We start from the raw sequence: 10474 nt of genomic DNA on the forward strand, positions 1-10474 counted from the left end.
TGTTTGGCGGCTCAGCTGCCAATTTCGATTAGCTGTAACGGACAAACGGTTTCGAAAATCTGAAATCATTTGATAGTTTGTGTGATGATTGCATTGACTATATACAGCTTGACTACAGGTAGCTAGTGACTGCGGTGTACCTGGCTTCCTTTGCAGTGGCTTACAGCCTCGCTAAACAGAGAATAAGAGATATGACAAGCTCGTCGGCTTTGGGTGGATTCTAACCTCTGACGTTGCTGTTGCCAGGACACCAACTTATCCTAGTGAGCTATTCTCAGTGCTGGAAATCACAGAGTTCAGTTACTGGTTAAAAATATAAGCAGTTTTTCCTGTGGCAAGCGGTTGTCAGATTTGGCCCAAGTTTAAACAGCTGTAATTCAGTCCTATTTTGACATGTCAAGGTGATTGTGGTCTGAAGATAATCTCTCCCAAATTTTGTGAATATTTGATACATTTTGTAAGAGGGGTAGGACAAAAACGTTTTATTAATTCATTCATGTGGCGGCATCAATTCGGCTGGTATCACAAGTTAACATGTGTCAGACACGGGATCGCCCCCCTAGAGGTTTGAGGACACATATCTACAAAGCACAATAAATCGGACTCATCTTGAGTATAAATCCCCTGAGAATGAAACATTATCGTGACCATTATGATTATACTGCTAGACAGCTACTGTGGCATACCTGGCTTCACTAAACAGATAAACCAGTATCATGACATGCTTGATGACTGTGGCTGGATTCAAACCTAAGACCTTGCACTTCAGAGGAACCCGTCTTATCCCAGTGAGCTATTCTCAGTGCTGGGAATAACTGTGTTCAGTTACTGTATAAAAAAAGTAAGCCGTTTCTCCTGTGGGAAGCGTGTCAGATTTGACCGAAGTATAAAAAGCTGTAATTCAGTCATATTTTGACATATCAAGGTGATTGTGGTCTGAAGATAATCTGTTCCAAATCTGGTGAATATTGGATACATTGTGTAGGAGTAGGGAAAAAAGTTGTATTCATTCATTAAAAATGGCGGCCTCATCAATTCGTCTGGTATCAAGAGTTAACATGCGTCAGACACGGGATCTCCTAAAATATCATGAGACATAGGAATCACTTAAATACGACAAACAAATCAACAGTTATTGGTCAAAACACAATTTTGTCCTATTGTAGCGCCCCCTAGCTCAAATGACACAACCTTTTTTCGGTCCTCTCAATAACAGGGTCATGAATCCATACACCAAGTTTGGAGTCAATGCATCAAAGATTCGCTAAGATATGACCTCACTTCCCTTTTTCCCAGTTGCTGAATTTGATTGGCTGTAACTAACAAACGGTTGCGAAAATCAAAGCTCCAGGGGATAACTTTGGGGATAACCCAAATCAAAATTATGAGCCGACAGGTCTGTGGGGAATTACTTTTTCTCCTAAAGGCTGCTCTCCTCGACCTTTTTGATGAACAATTCGCCGAGATTCAAAATGACTCACTAATTAAAAACACAGAGGAAAAAAGCTAGAGCTACAGTAGCTACTTTTCTAGTTCGGTTTTCTGTCACTTCAGAATCACGATCTAAAAGGTCTAAAAGTGCTAAACCTTCACCATAATTCAAGAGTAGTGTACTTTCACAAACCCAATCATTAATTCTAGCTTAAAATGTGTAAAAACAGGACTTACCGAAAGTGGCTGCCTCCAACACGGCTTTCACGGGACCCAGTTGAAAACAACAATGGCCGCCGAAAAAGAATTTATATTCGTAACGGCGAGCTGCGATTGGAAGCGAAATGAAACAGGGGCTACAAAACGAGGGTGGGGGCTTGGTCAGCACACAATTTCAATAAATCATGCGTGTGTCAAGGGGCTCTGGCCCCTTGTGTGTGTGAGAATGTGGAGCACGCGCGCACAGGAGCAAAGGGAGAGAGGATTTGGGGAAACAGCCCTAGAAATTAGCCAAGCATGCATGTTTCAAATATTCACTAAAAATCGAGTTTTCATGTTACAGTCAACTTTTTCTCAGATTTGTGTACTCAACATTCTCAAGAGTCTTCATATGAACTAGTGATTGAATCAGAGTATCAGTTTTTGGCCGGCGGATGTGTAAAGCATTATTTTAGCATTAGCAATAAATTTAATTTGCTTTATATCAATCATTTTTAGAGGTATGAAGTTGCCTTTGCACATGGTAACATGTTGTAGTGTCTTCCACGTGACATACCAAGTTTGGTGTTGATATCTCAAAGATTTGCTGAGATTTGACCAAACGTCCTGTTTGGTTGCTTTGTTGCAGATTTTGATTGGCTCTACCGGACAAACGGTTTTGAAAATCAGAAATCCCTACGATAACTTTTGTGAGGCTCAGTCTGGATATCATCTATGGCAATTTTGAAGAAAATTCGACCAAAAATGTAGGAGGAGTAGGGAAAAAACGCGTTTCCTTAATCTTTATTGTACAGAAAAATCCAATATGGCGGCCGTTATAGCTTCTTGAGGCTTTTTTATTCCTCATGAGAAATAAGGCATATGTAATGAATTTCAGAATTTTGGGACTTATGGCCTGCAATTGGCATCAATTTGAAAATTTACATATTGGGGCGTGGCCTGTAGCGCCACCTATTGTCTCACATGGCCCATGTTTGGTATGGTAGTTACTAATGGTCTGCAGTTTCAACATGCCAAATTTCACAACTTTTTACCGTACTGGTCTAGGGGCTGCCATTGACTCCCATGGGTAAAAAATAATAATAATACCACCAATAACAATAGGGTTCTCCTACCGGAGGAACCCTAAATATAGCTGCAAGCAGCAATGGCGGATTCCTCCAAAACATTGCGAACCATTGAAAAATGTATATTCTTCACAAATTGTCACTGTATAGAAAAATCCATGCTGCAGACTTTCCAATGGGATACCAAATCTGACCAAATCCAAATATAGCTGCAAGCAGCAATGAGGTGGCCAAGCAGTCAAATGACCCAGAAAACATGTTAGACATCCTCATAAGAGAGCAACGAGTACACGCAGCAAGTTTGGTGTGAATCCATCAAAGATTTGCTGAGATACGACCCAACTTCCTGTTTGCTGGCTTAACGGCACATTTTGATTGTCTGTACCGGGCAAACGGTTTTGAAAATTAAAAAAATGTAATGGGCTTCGATAACTGACAAGAGTCATGCGGGCAACTGGACCACGGTAGAGCTAATGTCTATCTATATGTAAAGATAACATCAACTCTGGAGTTGGGGGTGGGGCTTCTTATCCAACAAATTACACCCCTGAACATATTAATGGCCTACTACAATTGTAAATATCCTTTGGACCTCTTTTGCAATTGGGCCTTGATACTATCTAATGTAAAATCAAATATTTTCTGGCCATTCTGCAGTTTGTGGGGACTTTCCACACCAGCACACTGTTCCTTTCCTGTATTCTGCATTATTACACTTTTATTTGAAACTTTCACATAGGCCCATACTATAGCAGTTATGGATACATAGAGGAAACTCAGGAGAGTGAATTTGAGATAATGGTAGTGGGAGGATGTTGTACCTTTGTGCTTCTCTTTTTTGCCAGTCCTATGAAACATATCTGGGCACCACTGCTTTTGCCTGCTAGTGTTTGCAATGCTGGGAAGAAAACTACAGTTTTTATTTGATTATACGTTGCCCTGGAATAAACGCTGCACCAAAAATGAACATTATGTAATAAATGGCACCCTCGATTAAACGCCTCCCCCCAAAAATCAGAAAACGGTTATTTAATTGGTTTAAATTAAAACACAGTATTTATTACACAAGTAATTCACAAGTGTAGTGTACTATAATTCCCATGAAGCACTGGCAGGCACAAGTGTCTTACTTGCTACAGGTTTATTTGAAGCTTCTCCAAATCCAACGTTAAAACTAAACTCACGCTGTAATGAGAAAATAAAGACCACATTAGCTTAATATGAACATACAATGACATGTGCAGCATGTAAATAACGTTCACCAAAGTAAAATACAGACACAAAACAACATACTTTGTTTGCTGGATGCTGTAGTGTACACAAGGGAATAGAGGTTTCCTTAGATTGCTAACAACCTCTATAACAACCTTAAACTTATCACTTAGAGTGAATGTGCATAAAGCTCCAGGACCTGACAACATCCCTGGCTGTGTTCTCAAGGCCTGTGCTCCTGATCTGGCAGGGGTGTTCACTGACATCTTTAACCTCTCCCTGTCGCAGTATGTCGTCCCCAATAGCTTCAAGGGGGCCATTATCATCCCAGTCCCTAAGAAACCATCAGTGAGCTGTCTCAATGATTACCGCCCTGTTGTACTCACTTCTGTTGTCAATGCTTTGAGAGGTTAGTCAAAGACCACATTACATCCTGCCTGTCACCTGCATTAGACCTACTCCAGTTTGCATATAGGCCGAACAGGTCTACAGATGATGCTGTAGCTTTGGCCTTGAACACTGCTCTCTTTCACCTGGATCAGAACAACATATACGTGCGGATGCTCTTCATTGACTTCAGCTCCGCCTTCAACACCATAGTACCATCCAGGCTCATCGTGAAACTACAGGACCTGAACATCAGTCCTTCCATGTGCAGCTGGATATTGAACTTCCTGACAGACAGGCCACAGGCAGTACGGCTAGGTAACATCACCTCAACCAGTCTAACACTCAGCACTGGTGCCCCACAGGGTTGTGTGTTAAGCCCACTGTTGTACTCTCTGTTCACCTATGATTGTGCAGCCACTAACAGCTCCAACACCATCATTAAGTTTGCTGATGACACCACCATTATCGGCTGCATCAAGAATGGTGATGAGTCTGCCTACAGAGCAGAGGTGGCAACAATGACATCCTGGTGTCAGCATAACAGCCTGTTTCTCAATGTAGCAAAAACCAAGGAGTTGATAGTGGACTACAGGCGGCTGCAGGGAGAACATGCACCCATTCACATCGAGGGCACAGCTGTGGAGAGAGTCAAAAGTTTCAGATTTTTTGGTATCAACTTCAGCGAGGACCTGAGTTGGACCACCATATTGGTGTGGTTACAAGGACAGCGAAACAGAGGCTCTTTTTTCTGCGGTGACAGCGGAAACTTGGCACGGATTGCACTATACTGACCAATTTTTACCACTGGACCATTGAGAGCATACTGACTGGTGGCATTACAACACGGTTTGGCAACAGCACTGCCTAGGACAGGAAGACACTACAAGAGTGGTCAAATCTGCACAGCGTATTACAAGGACTGCATTCAGGACCTTTACAGCCAGCACTGCAGGAGAAAGGCCAAGTGAATCATTTTTTGACCCTAGTCATCCCTGCCACAGTCTTTTCTCCCTCCTGCCTTCTGGATGGCGATAGAAGAGCATAAGGACTTGTACCAGCAGATACAGGGATCGTTTTTACCCACATGCCATCTGGATGCTGAACTGTCCTTGAAATATCTTTTTGCACTACAATTTTTCTTATTTTTTTATTATCAAACGCTGCACCACAAATGATAATTGTGTAATAAACGCTGCAGCGTTTAATCAAAGGAACATGGTATATGACAGCAATAATGTTTAATGTAACTGGCCTTTCTAACATTACAAGTGGCCCCAGCATTGCCCCTTATGGTCTAGGTGCATTGCAAATGAAGACAAGAGCCTTTTCTTGAGGTTGTCAAATGTCCCATGCAAAGTCACTCAAAACACGGGTTCGATTCCAGGCTCTGGCAAGAGTTTTTACCTCTAAACTGGTCAATATATACACATCTCACAAAAGACCAGCTCGACCTTTGCCTGTAAACAGTGATTCTGACTGTCAGAGACCTTTAAATAGCCTGACTTACTGAAATTGGCAAAACTAGCCTGGCTAACGTAGGTCGCTTTCTCAGGGCATATGACGAATGAAACAGGCTCGCCTTGAAAAATCAGATGTACTGGCTATCTTTAGCAGGCCCTCGTCTACAAAAAGATGTCCTCCTTGAGGTTTTTGGAGTAGAATTGAGTGAAATACAAAATTGTTTACACACTGCCAGTGGGCGAGCCGATCCTGACTCTGAGGCTAACGTCAAAACAATGTACAGTACCCCCGGTCCACAAATCACAAAAATAATCGGAGCATCTGGCTAAAAGCACAATTCCCACATCTCCTAACGGCTTCCCTCCTCGACCTTTTACGTGTACACGTAACTGTAAAAAGGTTGAACTTATGAACATGACGCGCCCAAGGAATGGCTGCCGCCTATGCGGTCTCCCTGCCGCATAGGCTTAATACAAAGACTTTCACGCCCCAAATCAAAATTATGAGCCGACAGGTCTGTGGGGAATTGCTTTTTCTCCTAAAGGCTGCTCTCCTCGACCTTTTTGATGAACAATTCGCCGAGATGCAAAATGACTCACTAATTAAAAACACAGAGGAAAAAAGCTAGAGCTACAGTAGCTACTTTTCGAGTTTGGTTTTCCGTCACTTCAGAATCACGATCTATAAGGTCTAAAAGTGCTAAACCTTCACCATAATTCAAGAGTAGTGTACTTTCACAAACCCAATCATTAATTCTAGCTTAAAATGTGTAAAACCAGGACTTACCGAAAGTGGCTGCCTCCAACACGGCTTTCACGGGAGACGACTCACGGGACACGGGAAACAACAATGGCCGCCGAAAAATAATTTGTATTCGTAACAGCGAGCTGCGATTGGAAGCGAAATGAAACAGGGGCTAAAAAACGAGGGTGGGGGCTTGGTCAGCACACATTTTCAAGAAAGCATGCGTGTGTCAAGGGGCTCTGGCCCCTTGTGTGTGAGAGAATGTGGAGCACGCGCGCACAGGAGCAAAGGGAGAGAAGATTTGGGGAAACAGCCCTAGAAATTAGCCAAGCATGCATGTTTCAAATATTCACTAAAAATCGAGTTTTCATGTTACAGTCAACTTTTTCTCAGATTTGTGTACTCAACATTCTCAAGAGTCTTCATATGAACTAGTGATTGAATCAGAGTATCAGTTTTTGGCCGGCGGATGTGTAAAGCATTATTTTAGCATTAGCAATAAATTCAATTTGCTTTATATCAATCATTTTTAGAGGTATGAAGTTGCCTTTGCACATGGTAACATGTTGTAGTGTCTTCCACGTGACATACCAAGTTTGGTGTTGATATCTCAAAGATTTGCTGAGATTTGACCAAACGTCCTGTTTGGTTGCTTTGTTGCAGATTTTGATTGGCTCTACCGGACAAACGGTTTTGAAAATCAGAAATCCCTACGATAACTTTTGTGAGGCTCAGTCTGGATATCATCTATGGCAATTTTGAAGAAAATTCGACCAAAAATGTAGGAGGAGTAGGGAAAAAACGCGTTTCCTTAATCTTTATTGTACAGACAAATCCAATATGGTGGCCGTTATAGCTTCTTGAGGCTTTTTTATTCCTCATGAGAAATAAGGCATATGTAATGAATTTCAGAATTTTGGGACTTATGGCCTGCAAATGGCATCAATTTGAAAATTGACATATTGGGGCGTGGCCTGTAGCGCCACCTATTGTCTCACATGGCCCATGTTTGGTATGGTAGTTACTAATGGTCTGCAGTTTCAACATGCCAAATTTCACAACTTTTTACGGTACTGGTCTAGGGGCTGCCATTGACTCCCATGGGTAAAAAATAATAATACCACCAATAACAATAGGGTTCTCCTACCGGAGGAACCCTAATAAAACTAACAATAACAATAGGTTTCCTCCTCACGGAGGAATCCTAATAATAATAAAACTAACAATAACAATAGGTTTCCTCCTTACGGAGGAATCCTAATAAAACTAACAATAACAATAGGTTTCCTCCTTACGGAGGAATCCTAATAATACCACCAATAACAATAGGGTTCTCCTACCGGAGGAACCCTAATTATAAGAAAAGGTAGAAACCCAATATATAATTTGAGATAATGGTAGTGGGAGGATGTTGTACCTTTGTGCTTCTCTTTTTTGCCAGTCCTATGAAACATATCTGGGCACCACTGCTTTTGCCTGCTAGTGTTTGCAATGCTGGGAAGAAAACTACAGTTTTTATTTGATTATACGTTGCCCTGGAATAAACGCTGCACCAAAAATGAACATTATGTAATAAATGGCACCCTCAATTAAACGCCTCCCCCCAAAAATCAGAAAACGGTTATTTAATTGGTTTAAATTAAAACACAGTATTTATTACACAAGTAATTCACAAGTGTAGTGTACTATAATTCCCATGAAGCACTGGCAGGCACAAGTGTCTTACTTGCTACAGGTTTATTTGAAGCTTCTTCTCCAAATCCAACGTTAAAACTAAACTCACGCTGTAATGAGAAAATAAAGACCACATTAGCTTAATATGAACATACAATGACATGTGCAGCATGTAAATAACGTTCACCAAAGTAAAATACAGACACAAAACAACATACTTTGTTTGCTGGATGCTGTAGTGTACACAAGGGAATAGAGGTTTCCTTAGATTGCTAACAACCTCTATAACAACCTTAAACTTATCACTTAGAGTGAATGTGCATAAAGCTCCAGGACCTGACAACATCCCTGGCTGTGTTCTCAAGGCCTGTGCTCCTGATCTGGCAGGGGTGTTCACTGACATCTTTAACCTCTCCCTGTCGCAGTATGTCGTCCCCAATAGCTTCAAGGGGGCCACCATCATCCCAGTCCCTAAGAAACCATCAGTGAGCTGTCTCAATGATTACCGCCCTGTTGTACTCACTTCTGTTGTCAATGCTTTGAGAGGTTAGTCAAAGACCACATTACATCCTGCCTGTCACCTGCATTAGACCTACTCCAGTTTGCATATAGGCCGAACAGGTCTACAGATGATGCTGTAGCTTTGGCCTTGAACACTGCTCTCTTTTACCTGGATCAGAACAACATATACGTGCGGATGCTCTTCATCGACTTCAGCTCCGCCTTCAACACCATAGTACCACCCAGGCTCATCTTGAAACTACAGGACCTGAACATCAGTCCTTCCATGTGCAGCTGGATATTGAACTTCCTGACAGACAGGCCACAGGCAGTACGGCTAGGTAACATCACCTCAACCAGTCTAAGCCCACTGTTGTGTTAAGCCCACTTTTGTACTCTCTGTTCACCTATGATTGTGCAGCCACTAACAGCTCCAACACCATCATTAAGTTTGCTGATGACACCACCATTATCGGCTGCATCAAGAATGGTGATGAGTCTGCCTACAGAGCAGAGGTGGCAACAATGACATCCTGGTGTCAGCATAACAGCCTGTTTCTCAATGTAGCAAAAACCAAGGAGTTGATAGTGGACTACAGGCGGCTGCAGGGAGAACATGCACCCATTCACATCGAGGGCACAGCTGTGGAGAGAGTCAAAAGTTTCAGATTTTTTGGTATCAACTTCAGCGAGGACCTGAGTTGGACCACCATATTGGTGTGGTTACAAGGACAGCGAAACAGAGGCTCTTTTTTCTGCGGTGACAGCGGAAACTTGGCACGGATTGCACTATACTGACCAATTTTTACCACTGGACCATTGAGAGCATACTGACTGGTGGCATTACAACACGGTTTGGCAACAGCACTGCCTAGGACAGGAAGACACTACAAGAGTGGTCAAATCTGCACAGCGTATTACAAGGACTGCATTCAGGACCTTTACAGCCAGCACTGCAGGAGAAAGGCCAAGTGAATCATTTTTTGACCCTAGTCATCCCTGCCACAGTCTTTTCTCCCTCCTGCCTTCTGGATGGCGATAGAAGAGCATAAGGACTTGTACCAGCAGATACAGGGATCGTTTTTACCCACATGCCATCTGGATGCTGAACTGTCCTTGAAATATCTTTTTGCACTACAATTTTTCTTATTTTTTTATTATCAAACGCTGCACCACAAATGATAATTGTGTAATAAACGCTGCAGCGTTTAATCAAAGGAACATGGTATATGACAGCAATAATGTTTAATGTAACTGGCCTTTCTAACATTACAAGTGGCCCCAGCATTGCCCCTTATGGTCTAGGTGCATTGCAAATGAAGACAAGAGCCTTTTCTTGAGGTTGTCAAATGTCCCATGCAAAGTCACTCAAAACACGGGTTCGATTCCAGGCTCTGGCAAGAGTTTTTACCTCTAAACTGGTCAATATATACACATCTCACAAAAGACCAGCTCGACCTTTGCCTGTAAACAGTGATTCTGACTGTCAGAGACCTTTAAATAGCCTGACTTACTGAAATTGGCAAAACTAGCCTGGCTAACGTAGGTCGCTTTCTCAGGGCATATGACGAATGAAACAGGCTCGCCTTGAAAAATCAGATGTACTGGCTATCTTTAGCAGGCCCTCGTCTACAAAAAGATGTCCTCCTTGAGGTTTTTGGAGTAGAATTGAGTGAAATACAAAATTGTTTACACACTGCCAGTGGGCGAGCCGATCCTGACTCTGAGGCTAACGTCAAAACAATGTACAGTACCCCCGGTCCACAAATCACAAA

The sequence above is a fragment of the Osmerus eperlanus genome, chromosome 18, assembly GCF_963692335.1.
Source record: "Osmerus eperlanus chromosome 18, fOsmEpe2.1, whole genome shotgun sequence".
Lineage (NCBI taxonomy): Eukaryota > Metazoa > Chordata > Actinopteri > Osmeriformes > Osmeridae > Osmerus > Osmerus eperlanus.